This window comes from Hyperolius riggenbachi, chromosome 2 (assembly GCF_040937935.1).
Source record: "Hyperolius riggenbachi isolate aHypRig1 chromosome 2, aHypRig1.pri, whole genome shotgun sequence".
NCBI lineage: Eukaryota > Metazoa > Chordata > Amphibia > Anura > Hyperoliidae > Hyperolius > Hyperolius riggenbachi.
In genome coordinates, this window is record NC_090647.1 from 446,858,439 (window position 1) to 446,873,445 (window position 15,007).

Genomic DNA, 15,007 nt, shown 5'->3' on the forward strand with positions numbered 1-15,007 from the left:
GATCGGAGGCGGCTGACGTCACGACGTCGGCTGACGTCGATGACGTCACTCCGCTCGTCGCTATGGCGACGATATAAGCAAAACAAGGAAGGCCGCTCATTGCGGCCTTCCTTGTTTATTCTGGGCGCCGGAGGCGATCGGAAGATCGCCTCCGGAGCGCCCTCTAGTGGGCTTTCATGCAGCCAACTTTCAGTTGGCTGCATGAAATAGTTTTTTTTTTATTTAAAAAAAACCCTCCCGCAGCCACCCTGGCGATTTAATCAGAACGCCAGGGTGGTTAAAGCACAGTGTAATATCTCCCAACAACCCACCCCCCAGCCCACTCATGAAAGCTTTTCTTTGCTCACTGCTAATGTGGGCAATAAAATAATTACATCAGTCCTTATGTGCCTGAAATGTCTGCGGTCGAGCAGGCCCTGCCGTTCGTAGAAGTAGGGTAATAAAAGTCTCTGCTATACTTCTACATGAAAAAGAATAGGTAAGATGGAAGTTTTTCTTATTAAAGAGCCACATTGTTAGCATGCATTTTTAAGTGCCATTGGGATGCCCTGTGTGCTAAAACTGGTGCTTGGTTCCCTTTAAAGGACCACTATCGCGAAAAAAGTAGGCAGTTAAAATCTGACAGAACCGACAGGTTTTGGGCCAGTCCATCTCTTCATGGGGGATTCTCAGGGTTTTTTTTGTTTTCAACAGCATTTCCTGAACAGCAGTTTAACTGCCAAAATAGTAAGATACCAGCCAGCCTCCCCACTTACTTGCACACTATTTTGTTGGTTAGATTTTGCAACTGATGTTCAGGAAATGCTGTTGAAAACAAAGAAAACCCAGAGAATCCATCATGAAGAGATGGACTGGCCCAATACCTGTCGGTTCTGTCAGATTTTAACTGCCTATTTTTTGTGATAGTAGGCCATTAAAGGGAACCTGAACTGAGTAAAATTATTTAAAATAAATTTTAAATTGCTATCCGGATATCTCCCAGTAAACCTGTGCGGGGAGGTCAATCTTACCTGTCTGACGTCTTCTTTGGTCCGTCCCTCGGTGCCTCCCACGATGCGCTCCACGCGCGTCACGTGATTACAAACACTTCCTCCTTCAACCCAGAAGGAGGAAGTGTTTGTAATCACGTGGCCGCCGCTTGGACCGCATCGTGGGAGGCGCTGAGGGACAGAGCAAAGAAGACATCAGACAGGTAAGATTGACCCCCCAGCCCGCACAGGTTTACTGGGAGATATCCGGATAGAACTATCCGGATGTCTCCCGGTTCCGGATTTGAGCAGCTCTATGGCTAAAGGTATTAGAGGCAGAGGATCAACAGGACATCCAGGCAACTTGTATTGTTTAACCACTTGCCGACCGCCCACAGCCGATGGGCGGCGGCAAAGTGGACCCTGAAAGGACCGCAATACGCCATTCGGCGGCGGCTCCTTTGGGCGTGTCGGGGCAGTGATCGCGTCACTGGTGACGCTCGCTGCCCCTGGCAACAGGCTCCGCCCACCCACGACATCATCCTGCCAGCCGTTCCTAAGCGCCGGCGGGATGTTAACCGCTCGATCGCCGCATGCAAAGTGTATAATACACTTTGTAATGTATACAAAGTGTATTATACAGGCTGCCTCCTGCCCTGGTGGTCCCAGTGATCGAGGGACCACCAGGGCAGGCTGCAGCCCTCTATGTCTGCACCCAAACACACTGATCTGCCCCCCCTGTCCCCTGATCGCCCACAGCACCCCTCAGACCCCCCCTGAACACCCCCCAGACCCCTGTTTGCACCCAATCACCCCCCCTAATCACCCATCAGTCACTCCCTGTCACTATCTGTCAACGCTATTTTTTTAATTAGGTCCTAATCTGCCCCCTGGGGGATCCTGATCACCCCCCTACCCCTTAGATCCTCCCCAGACCCCCCCCCCCCTGTGTACTGTATACATCTATCCTCCCCTATAATCACCCAATGGTCACCTGTCAATCACACATCAATCACTCCCTGTCAATATCTGTCAGCGCTGTTTTATAGATTAGGTCCCTAACTGCCCTCTGGGGGCTCCTGATCACCCTAGTACCCTCAGATCCACCCCAGACCCCCCCCCCCCCCGTGTACTGTATACATCTATTCTCACCTGTCAATCACCCATCAATCATCCTGTCACCACCTTTCACTGCCACCCATCAGATCAGACCCTAACCTGCCTCTTGCGGGCATCTGATCACCCCCACACCATCAGATCGCCCGCAGACCCACCGTCATATCACCACCAAAGTGCATTGTTTACATCTGTTCTTCCCTCTAATCACCCCCTAATTATCCATCAATCACTCCCTGTCAATATCTGTCAGTGCTATTTTATAGATAAGGTCCCTAACTGCCCTCTGGGGGCTCCTGATCACCCCCCCCTACCCTCAGATCCACCCAGACCCCCCCCCCCCCCTACCCGTGTACTGTATACATCTATTCTCCCCTGTCAATCACCCATCAATCATCCCGTCACCACCTTTCACTGCCACCCATCTGATCAGACCCTAACTTGCCTCTTGCAGGCATCTGAACACCCCCACACCATCAGATCGCCTGCAGACGCATCGTCAGATCACCACCAAAGTGCATTGTTTACATCTGTTCTTCCCTCCAATCACCCTCTAATTACCCATCAATCACTCCCTGTCAATATCTGTCAGCGCTATTTTATAGATTAAGTCCCTAACTGCCCTCTGGGGGCTCCTGATCACCCCCCTACCCTCAGATCCACCCCAGACCCCCCCCTGTGTACTGTATACATCTGTTCTCACCTGTCAATCACCCATCAATCATCCCGTCACCACCTTTCACTGCCACCAATCCGATCAGACCCTAACCTGCCTCTTGCGGGCATCTGATCTCCCCCACACCATCAGATGGCCTGCAGACGCATCGTCAGATCACCACCAAAGTGCATTGTTTACATCTGTTCTTCCCTCTAATCACCCATCAATCACCCCCTGTCACTGCTACCCATCAGATCAGACCCCAATCTGCCCTTTGCGGGCACCCAATCAACCGCCCACACCCTCAGATAGCCCCCCAGACCCCCTCTGTTCAACTCGGCAGTGCATTGCTTGCATATATTCTCCCATGCAATCATCTACTGATCACCTATCAATCACCTATCAATCACCCCGTCACCCCCTGTCACTGCTACCCATCAGATCAGACCCTAATCTGCCCTTTGCGGGCAACCAATCACCCGCCCACACCCCCAGATAGCCCCCCAGACCCCCTCTGATCAACTCGCCAGTGCATTGCTTGCATATATTCCCCCCCTCTAATCACACCTTGAGACACCCATCACCCCCCCCCCCCCCCTAGCACTCCTATCGATCAGATCAGGCCCTAATCTGCCCCATTTTAGAAAGAAGACACCCCAAGGTATTCTGTTAGGTGTATGATGAGTTCATAGAAGATTTTATTTTTTGTCACAAGTTAGTGTAAAATGACACTTTGTAAAAGAAAAATAATAAAAATCAATTTCCAGTAACGAAAATAAAATCTTCTATGAACTCACCATACTCCTAACAGAATACCTTGGGGTGTCTTCTTTCTAAAATGGGGTCACTTGTGGGGTTCCTATACTGCCCTAGCATTTTAGGGGCCCTAAACCGTTAGTAGCCTAGAAACCAAATGCCTCAAAATGACCTGTGAATAGGATGTTGGGCCCCGTAGCGCACCTAAGCTGCAAAAAAGTGTCACAGATGTGGTATCGCTGTACTCAGGAGAAGTAGTATAATGTGTTTTGGAGTGTATTTTTTCACATACCCATGATGGGTGGGAGAAATATCTCTGTAAATGGACAATTGTGTGTAAAAAAAATCAGAAAATTGTAATTTACAGAGATATTTTTCCCACCCAGCATGGGTATAAGTAAAAATACACCACAAAACACATTATTCTACTTCTCCGGAGTATGGCGATATCACATGTGTGACACTTTTTTGCAGCCTAGGTGCGCTAAGGGGCCCAAAGTCCAATGAGTACCTTTAGGATTTCACAGGTCATTTTGAAGCATTTGGTTTCTAGACTATTTAGGGCCCCTAAAATGCCAGGGCAGTATAGGAACCCCACAAATGACCCCATTTTAGAAAGAAGACACCCCAAGGTATTCCGTTAGGAGTATGGTGAGCTCATAGAAGATTTTATTTTTTGTCACAAGTTAGCGGAAAATGACACTTTGTGAAAAAAAACAGTAAAAATCTATTTCCGCTAACTTGTGAAAAAAAAAAAAAATCTTCTATGAACTCACCATACTCCTAAGAAAATACCTTGGGGTGTCTTCTTTCTAAAATGGGGTCATTTGTGGGGTTCCCATACTTCCCTGGCATTTTAGGGGCCCTAAAGCGTGAGGAGTAGTCTAGAAACCAAATGCCTCAAAATGACCTGTGAAATCCTAAAGGTGCTCATAGGACGTTGGGCCCCTTATCGCACCTAGGCTACAAAAAAGTGTTACACATGTGGTATCGCCGTACTCTGGAGAAGTAGTATAATGTGTTTTGGGGTGTATTTTTACACATGCCCATGCTGGGTGGGAGAAATCTCTCTGTAAATGGACAATTGTGTGTAAAAAAAATCAAAAAAATCTCATTTACAGAGATATTTCTCCCACCCAGCATGGGTATGTGTAAAAATACACCCCAAAACACATTATACTACTTCTCCTGAGTACGGCGATACCACATGTGTGACCCCTTTTTGCAGCCTAGGTGCGCTAAGGGGCCCAACGTCCTATGAGCACCTTTAGGCTTTACAGGGGTGCTTACAATTTCGCACCCCCCAAAATGCCAGGACAGTAAACACACCCCACAAATGACCCCATTTTGGAAAGTAGACACCCCAAGGTATTCAGAGAGGAGCATCGTGAGTCTGTCGCAGATTTCTTTTTTTTTTGTCACAAGTTAGCAAAAATGGAAACTTTTTTTTGTTTGTTTTATTTTTGTTTCAAAGTGTCATTTTCCACTAACTTGTGACTAAAAAAATAAAATCTTCTGTGAACTCACCATGCCTCTCAGTGAATACTTTGGGATGTCTTCTTTCCAAAATGGGGTCATTTGGGGGGTATTTATACTATCCTGGAGTTCTAGCACCTCATGAAACCTGACAGGTGGTCAGAAAAGTCAGAGATGCAGAAAATTCACTTTTTGCACCATAGTTTGTAAACGCTATAATTTTTACCCAAACCAATAAATATACACTTATTGGATTTTTTTTTATCAAAGACATGTAGCAGAATAAATTTGGACAACAGTGTATATAGAAATTTTACTTTATTTGAAAAATGTCAGCACAGAAAGTTAAAAAATCTTTTTTTTTTTAAAATTCATGTCTTTTTTGATGAATATAATAACTAAAAATCACAGCAGCAATCAAATAGCACCAAAAGAAAGCTGTATTAGTGGCAAGAAAAGGAGGGAAAATTCATTTAGATGGTAGGTTGTATGACCGAGCAATAAACCGTGAAAGCTGCAGTGGTCTGAATGGAAAAAAAGGCTCTGGTCCTTAAAGCGGACCCAAATTAAAAATACAAGATTTCAGAAATGAAATCTATTTTCTAAATTATAATAATAAATAGCAGCCTTTTTTCAGCTGCATGATGACAAATATAAAATATTTTACATTTATTGGAGGAAACCCTCCCTTCATTTCAAATTACCGGCATTTTTCTGGCAAACTGGTGGAGTAGGTGGTGTCTGGCAATGGAGGAATTGCTAATGGCTGCCATGATCATAGGTTTGAAGGAGTGTTTATTTATCTTTGTATGTGTCAGAGTGGTGCAACTAAATATTTTGAATTAAAAAAATGTTTGGTTTGGGTCCACTTTAAAGAGAATCTGTATTGTTAAAATCGCACAAAAGTAAACATACCAGTGCGTTAGGGGACATCTCCTATTACCCTCTGTCACAATTTCGCCGCTCCCCGCCGCATTAAAAGTGGTTAAAAACAGTTTTAAAAAGTTTGTTTATAAACAAACAAAATGGCCACCAAAACAGGAAGTAGGTTGATGTACAGTATGTCCACACATAGAAAATACATCCATACACAAGCAGGCTGTATACAGCATTCCTTTTGAATCTCAAGAGATCATTTGTGTGTTTCTTTCCCCCCTGAGGGGGGAGTGCATAGCAGAACCACAACACTGAAGAACTTGGCAGCCTTCCAGACACAGGCTGACAAGTCTGACAAGGGAAAGATACATTGATTTATTACAGAGACTGTGATAGTACAAAGTGCTGCAGTAAGCCAGAACACATTAGAATAGCTTTTGGAACTTGTAGGATGATAAAAAACAGGATGCAATTTTTGTTACGGAGTCTCTTTAAGGGGTAGAAAGACTGTGGTCCTCAAGTGGTTAAAAGGAAATAAATGTAGCAGCCTCCATATATCCCTCTCCTTACACTTGTCCTTTAAAGAGAACCTTAAGCCGGAATCAAATTTAAAAATGATATACTTACCCAAGAAGAGGGAAGATGCTGGATCCTTGTTCTCCTCCACATCACCATCTCTGCCTGGAACCCTCTGAAAGATTATGTCCCTGCTCTGCGTTGTGTTTGAGCACACATGTGCTGCACACAGGTGAGTATAGGCACAGCCGTATTCACGCAGGCGCTGTACACACTCGTACGTGAAGAGGAGCGCGGCCACGATAGCATATCTGACAAGCTCTTGTTGGATATGTTCTGGAGATCCGTGTGCTGCAATGGTGGGGACCAAAAGGATGGGGAAGACTCCACAGGATTCAAAGTCCAGTATGCTCTACTAATACGCATGCAGTCCTTGTCACACGAATCACCATTAGACCTAACAGTTCACTAGGACTGTGTGAAATTACTGTAGTATGATAGAGCTATGCTGGCTTGTTAAAGGGAACCTGAAGTGAGAAGCACATGGTGGCTTCCTTCCATAAACAAAACCAGCTTTCTGGCAGTTCTGATGATCTTTCTGGCATCAGTGATGTTTGAATCATATACAATAAACAAGCATGTGGCAGGACGTCTGCTCTGCATGCTTGTTCAGTGTCTATGGCTAAAAGTATAATGTCTGGTACGCACAATGCAATTTCCTGACAGATTGACAGTCGAATTGATTATTTCGAACAGGTCCGATCTGATTTCTGATCATTTTTCTGATCGATTTTGTATAGAATTGATCAAAAATTGATTAAAAGAAAATCGGCAATTAGATTGGCCCTATCAGAAATTATTGATTCGGCCGTCGATCTAAAGGGAAATTGTATCATGTGTACCAGGCATAGGAGCCAGAGGAACAGCAGGGCAGCCAGGCAATCTGCATTGTTTAAAAGGAAATAAGTGTGTCAACCACCAAATCCCTCTCACTTCAGGTTCATTCCCTTTAAGTCTTGTTCTGTGCCATTTGTTCAACCATGCTCAATGATTTCCTTGAATTTGTAAAGGTGACAGGTACCCTTATGGAACTTAACATAACGTTTCGGAGTGGATAACCATTACAGATCTGTTGAAGTTGAACAGTGGTTAGACTTGTACATATAAAAGACTGTACATATATCCTATTCATGTGGTCCTTCACAATCGTTACTCCGTTGTTATGGCTACATTGTGGGAAATGAGTGCTGTGCAACTAAGCTATGTGAGGGTCTGTAAGACCTGAAGATCCTCCAGCTTATGTGAAAAAAACAGGAGAGAACAGGGAGCCCCTTATAGTTTAGTATGTCAATGAATTGTAAGGATGACATAATAATTAAAGGACCACTACAGCAAAAAAAACTAAGCAGTTAAAATCCTAGCAAATGCCGTTCAGGAAATGCTTTTGAAAAACAAAGAAAACCCTGAGAATCCCCACTATTAATACTTTGTGTGTGTGTGTCTTCTGTATCTATCAGTTATACTTTGTGTGTGTGTGTCTTCTGTATCTATCAGTTATACTTTGTGTGTGTGTGTGTCTTCTGTATCTATCAGTTATACTTTGTGTGTGTGTGTGTCTTCTGTATCTATCAGTTATACTATGTGTGTGTGTGTCTTCTGTATCTATCAGTTATACTTTGTGTGTGTGTGTGTCTTCTGTATCTATCAGTTATACTTTGTGTGTGTGTGTCTTCTGTATCTATCAGTTATACTTTGTGTGTGTGTGTGTCTTCTGTATCTATCAGTTATACTTTGTGTGTGTGTGTCTTCTGTATCTATCAGTTATACTTTGTGTGTGTGTGTCTTCTGTATCTATTAGTTATACTTTGTGTGTGTGTGTGTGTCTTCTGTATCTATCAGTTATACTTTGTGTGTGTGTGTGTCTTCTGTATCTATCAGTTATACTTTGTGTGTGTGTGTGTCTTCTGTATCTATCAGTTATACTTTGTGTGTGTGTGTATTCTGTATCTATCAGTTATACTATGTGTGTGTGTGTCTTCTGTATCTATCAGTTATACTTTGTGTGTGTGTGTCTTCTGTATCTATCAGTTATACTTTGTGTGTATGTGTCTTCTGTATCTATCAGTTATACTTTGTGTGTGTGTGTCTTCTGTATCTATCAGTTATACTTTGTGTGCAGATCGCAGCGCTGTACTTAACCGCCGCCTAACAGTCTCCGCTCGGAGACTGAAGGCGGGGCGGAGCTCCGCCCCCCAAGCAGGAGATGCATGTGCAGCCTGTGCGCGATCTCCTGCAGTAGCCGGCTCCAGGACCTGACGCCAATTGGCGTTAGGCAGTCATGGGGCTGCCGCCGCGTTCACGCCCTTTGGCGTGACGCGGTTGTTAGGTAGTTAAGAAGTGCTTAATAGCAGTTCTACAGTGCAGCAGTGCAGGCTAGACATATGTGAAGCTGTTCTGTGCTTAAAGAGAATCTGTATTGTTAAAATCGCACAAAAGTAAACATACCAGTGCATTAGGGGACATCTCCTATTACCCTCTGTCACAATTTCGCAGCTCCTCGCCGCATTAAAAGTGGTTAAAAACAGTTTTAAGAAGTTTGTTTATAAACAAACAAAATGGCCACCAAAACAGGAAGTAGGTTGATGTACTGTATGTCCACACATAGAAAATACAACCATACACAAGCAGGCTGTACACAGCCTTCCTTTTGTATCTCAAGAGATCATTGTGTGTTTCTTTCTCCCTGCAGTTCTCATGCACTGAAGTTTCAGGCTGCTCGTTTCTTCCTGCAAACAGCTTTGCCCTTGTCTGTAATTCTTCAGTATGTGAAAGCCCAGCCAGCTCAGAGGACGATTTATCCAGCTTGTAAAAGATAAGAGAGAAGAGATAAGCTGCTCTAATCTAAATAATACACAGGCAGTGTGCAGAGAGGGGCCTGGAGGGGGGAGATTCATCACAGAACCACAACACTGAAGAACTTGGCAGCCTTCCAGACACAGGCTGACAAGTCTGACAAGGGAAAGATACATTGATTTATTACAGAGACTGTGATAGCAGAAAGTGCTGCAGTAAGCCAGAACACATTAGAATAGCTTTTGGAACTTGTAGGATGATAAAAAACAGGATGCAATTTTTGTTACGGAGTCTCTTTAAACCTTCCAGTGTTGGGCATTAATGCATTACAGCAGATGTATCCGTTACCTAAGCAATGGCAATTCCCCTCACACACTGTATTGTCTGAGAGACCTTCCTAACTCCTATTTTACAACAGTTTTAGAAAGAAACGGCACTATCTATTTATTTCTTAAAGGGAAGGTCCGAGCACTTGAAAAATAAAAAATCCACTTACCTTGGGCTTCCTCCAGCCCCCTGCATCCGTCCTGTGCCCTCGCTGCTGCTCTGGTGGCTCCAGGTCACCTCCAGTGGAGACGCTAACCTCACCAGGTCGGCCTCCGGGTCAGCTTCTCCTGCGCTCCAGCATGCGGCTCACTGGTCGTGTTCACGTCATCCAGACTGTACTGCGCAGGCACAGAAATGCTGCACCTGACCAGTACAGTCCGGATGATGTCAGTGCAACTCTGAGAGCCGCTTGCGCAGGCGCAGTGGACATCCTGCGCCGGAGGGGACCCCGGGCCACCGGCGTTGAGCGGAGCTGCAGCGAGGGCACAGGATGGCTGGCAGGGGCTGGAGGAAGCCCCAGGTAAGTGGATTTTTTTATTTTAATAGAACTCGGATGTGTCCTTTAAGATGTCGGAGACAGTTCTGCACGGATTTTCTAAAAGCTTACCAATATTTTGTCTCAGACACGCTTGATAAATGCCCCCAAAAGTTAACAAATTTTAGCTCTGGCATACTTCAATTCAATGGCCTCGATTCATAAACAGCAGTGCGATAAAAAAATCTTGTCGGGAAAATACCGCACTCGGTATTTTCCCGGTCTGTGTGCTAATTCATAAAGATTTCCCCAGCTGCCCTTGGAGGTCGGTAAATTACCGCAGCCCATTGAGCGGTAGAGTAGAGCAGTGTCTCGATTCTCTCTTTGCCCTGCAGAAATGAATCACATAGCTGGCTCTCTCCACTGATGACTCAGACAGATGAGTCACACAGTCTTTCCCTGCCTGCTGAAATGATTCACACAGAGGGCTCTCTGGCTCTCTCCACTGATGACTCAAACAGACTTCGGATCTCTGCACTTTGGCATTCATCAGAGCTGTCAGAGCTGTCGGTAACGTGTTAAGACCTCACTAGAGGTGTCGGTAACTACCGCCAGGCTTACCGCTTGTTGAAGGCTTTATGAATTGACATTTGCTGACAATTTACTGACATGTGTTGTCGGTAACTGCAGCCAAGTCGGTAATTTAGCTCCCTGGTCGGTAATGTCAGCTTTTCATGCGGTAACAGCCTTTATGAATTGACATTTTGCTAAGTGGTCGGTAAAGTCTGCTGTTTTCAGCATTACCGCATGAGGTAATGCTTTATGAATCGAGGCCAATGTGTAATGTAGAAGAGGCCATGAAACAGTAAAAACTTAAAAAGTAGATTAAAACATAAAATTGAACCATGGGATGACTAAAAAAGTCATTTTTAGATGGAGAAGGATAAATGCAATTGTTTATTTCATTAGTTAATTTTCACCTCGGATGACCTTTAAGGCCTAGCCTATGTATGCCTTACTCACCAGTTTCTGCTCACTATAGGATAAAAACTTGCTGCTTTAAGCTTTGGAGTAGATACCTGTCAGACAGGGAGCCATGGTCAGGGCCAGGCCGAGGCAGAGGCGAGAGGCAGGGGGCGCATAACTCACTCAGCTATCATTCCGCTATTGTGTTTAAAGCAGAGGGAAATAAGAAAAGGGGATACTGTACGTGGCAATGACTGCAAGCCAGATAACTATATTATTAAGCTGTTGGTGGGTTTGGGGGCCCTGGGGCGCCTCTTAGTCTAATAGCAATCAGTGTGTGACGGCTGGGGTGGGAGGGATGGAGGGGCGCACTTTGGTGTCTCAGCCTTGGGTGCTGGAGGACCTTGTCCTGGCTCTGGCCAGGCTTATATGGTACGGTAAATAGGGAATTAGGATCATTTCAGAAATGGATCGTTAGAATGCGCATACCGCAAGCACAGCCCCCTCTGCCCACATGCATTTGGTAAAGCAGAAAACAGTTGATTTTACTAAGTATTTTGTAAAATGTCAATTCACTAAGGGTGTTACTACATGGTAAACTGAAATTACTGACTAGTGAGGTAAATTACTAACTAGTGAGGTAAATACCTCCTCAATAAATGTCAATTCACAAGGATAAGAGCATTAGATAAAGTGAGATGTTGGGTATTTATCCCCCAGCCTGGAGCTGTCGGTATCTAATAAACAGCCATTCGGTGAGCTTATAGAAGGAAGAAAACAGAGCAGAGAAAAGGAGAAAACTAAATAAATCATTCAGGAAAATAAGAAAGTTAATAATAAATACATATTTTCCTTGTTTCATAATACTATTATGTAGTAATTAAAATTAGTTAATAAGATACTAATGGTTTTGAACTGATACAAATGTAATGTTAATTTTATGCACCTTGGACTTGTCAGTATAAATAAAAACAAAATGCTGTCTGTATTACATCTTTCAACCATATTCCATGCACTGCGATAATCCATCCAATACCAAATGTAATACTGCATGATTCCTTAAAATTCCAAATTAAATACTGCATAATGCCTTTAAATTCCGAATTAAAGGACAACTGAAGAAAGAGGGATATGGAGGCTGCCATATTTATTTCCTTTTAAGCAATACCAGTTGCCTGGCTATCCAGGGCCAGTTCTACACTTTTTGTTGCCTGAGGAAAACTTGTGTTTCAAAGGTTTTATTGAAAGTTTTTAAACAAGAACATTGGACAACAAGAGGGAAAAAAACTAACAAAGCTTATATAGCACAGAACATAAAACACTGGGTGACCATGTATAGTACAACAGTTATATAACCTTAATAAAATAGGAGATGTGTGGGTGGTAAGAGAACCAGGCAAGCCTACGGACAGGGGTGCATTGCATCACCCAGGCTGGGATGGGTGTGAGAGCCTAGCTTTGATTTGCAAGTCGCCCAAAGTACTTAAGAGGGAGGGGAGACATACTGCACAAGGGGTAACAGAAGAGAGGTCTGTCTGGACCAGCAGGCACGGTGAGGGTTGGGAAAGGGGAGTAATGTCTGTGGAAGGATAGATGTACCTCAGAGGATTGAACCAGCTATCTGGGATATGCTATGATAAGGGGAGGGACCGACCTGGAACCGGTGTAGGAACCGACCTGGAGGGGGAAGGGAGAAGAAAGGGAAGGCCGGCGTAAAGGGAAGCCTAGGAGGTTAGCTCTAGGCAGCGAGCAAAAACCTTTGCTATTCAAAACGAGGAGAGGGCCGGGGATAGGAGTATGGTAGAAGAGAAGAGAGAAGGAAAAGAGAGATAGAGAAGATGGAAAAGAAAGGTAGAGAAAGAGAAGGGGCCCATCTTATAGCCTAGTGATTAGTGTATCCTCCATGTTTGGATGCTCGAGCTGGATCCAAGGTTTTCATATTTTCTCGAAAGTTTTTTGGCTATCCCGAAGTATACTTGTGAGTTTTTCATTGACCATATAGGAGTTCACTCTAGCCTTAACTTCCTCAAAATTAACTGAAGGTTTCTACCAACTGTTTGCTATGGTCATTGTAGCCGCTGAAAATACTAAGGAAGCTAGTTTGTTTTGTTTGATGGTTAATGATTCTATTTTTGCATGCAGTAGGGCTTGCCATGGATTTTTGGGAATTGTCTTGTGAAATAGGTCGGACAACAACTTAAAGGCACGACTCCAAAACTTGTGAGGATGCGCCTCCCCCCATAAAATTTTTACCCTCAGTATAAGTAGGTAGGTAGCCAGGTTGTCTGTTATTAAGTAGCGCTGTTAATTTCCTTGCCATGTACTAATTTAATACATTTTTGGTCAGATGCTCCCACTTAACAGCTTTGCTTTTGGTGTATATGCAGAGCTTCCGTTTGGGTTCAAGGTGCGTTTACAGTTTCTGGGGGGGCTCAGCGCACCTCTGATTCGAGGCCATTCGGAGGCGGCCTGGTGATGCGCTGATCCACCTTTTGCGCAGTTTTCAATTTTCGAATTTACTTGATTAGCCGCACCCAGGCTATGCATATACATAGGTTAGGATTTAGTTAGTGTTAGGCCCCTCCCATGGAGGATTGACTTCTTCGCAGTGGGAGGGACGAGTACTTAATAGGTTGCATGCAAGCTGTTACGGAAATCAACATCCTCCAGTGGTAGACAGGTCATGTGTATGCTCGGTGTGTATTTTATCCCACAAGTGGGGCTTGCACTCTTTTGCAGGTTAGGCACTAGGTTTTTAAGTAGCGCTGTTCATTTCCTTGCCAGGTAGCCAGGTATAGTTGCCCCCAGTATAGGTAGCCTGTACAGTTACCCCAGCATAGGTGGATAGTATAGTTGCCCCAGTATAGGTAGTATAATTGCTTCCAGTATAGGTAGTATGGTTGCCCCAGTATAGGTTTGCCTGGAAGGAGGAGCAGCAAGCAGCCCCCCTCCCTCACCCCCTTACACGCCCCCCTTCAGATATTAGTGCAGTGCGTTAGCGGGCAGGGAGTAATTGACTTACCTCTTCCTTCCGCATTCTTGGCATTGGAGCGCTGCGTTCAGACAGGTCTTCTCCGCCTTCAATGCTGCTCACTGTACTTCCTGATTAGAGGAAACACAGTGAGAGGCAGTGAAGGCAGAGAAGACCTGTGGCACGCAGCACTATGATGCCTGGAATGCGGAAGGAAGAAGAGGTGAGTCAATTCCTTGCTCACTGCCGCTGACACACTGTGCTAATATCTGGAGGGGTGAGCGCGGAAGGGGGGCCCAGGTGAGGGAGGGTCTGGCCTCCCTCCCCAACAATGTGTGCCCGCTGCTCCTCCTTCCTGGGCTTCTACCCGCCCCCCTGCTCACAGCGAACCCCCCCTCCCCACGGCTATGCGGGTGATAGTAGGAAGGCAGCAGGCGAGGCACGCTTCCTTTTTCTGCTCGGCGCTGCCCCTAAACTTCCGCTGCCTGAGGAAGACGCCTCACTTGGCGTCATGAGTGGGCCGGGCCTGTGGCTATCCTGCTGATTCTCTGCCTCTAATACCTTTAGGCATATACTTTGAACAAGCATGCAGCAGATCAGGTGTTTCTGACATTATTGTCAGATCTGCCAAGATTAGCTGCCTGCTTGTTTCTGGTGTGTGATTCAGGCACTACTGCAGCTAAATAGACCAGAAGAGCTGCTAGGCAACTGGTATTGCTTAAAAGGAAATACATATGGCAGCCTCCATATACCTCTCACCTCAGTTGTCCTTTAAATACTGCATGAGGTAAAAATCATAGCGAACTGACATGCAGTTTTTCGGTAAATTACCCAACTATAACAGCATGTGTGAAAATCTTAGTGAATATGGAAAAAAGTCTAAAATACCGCATGAGGTAAATGACTGAACATAAAAGTTTTACCAAACCTGTCTTAGTGAACTGAATCCTTATCAGTTTTAAAGTGCAGTGGTCATTGAATATAAGGTATGATTAGGTGTTTTCTCTGCATATGGAGAGCTTGAAATTACCAAGGATTGTGAGAGGTGT

General features: G+C 44.7%; 1 protein-coding gene across 3 annotated transcripts in view; it reads left to right on the forward strand.

Moving 5' to 3' along the window:
• The window catches only part of LOC137544637 (vacuolar protein sorting-associated protein 37D-like), an 84,468-nt gene that overhangs the window by 53,027 nt on the left and 16,434 nt on the right, over nt 1-15,007 (forward strand). The window lies entirely within an intron of this gene.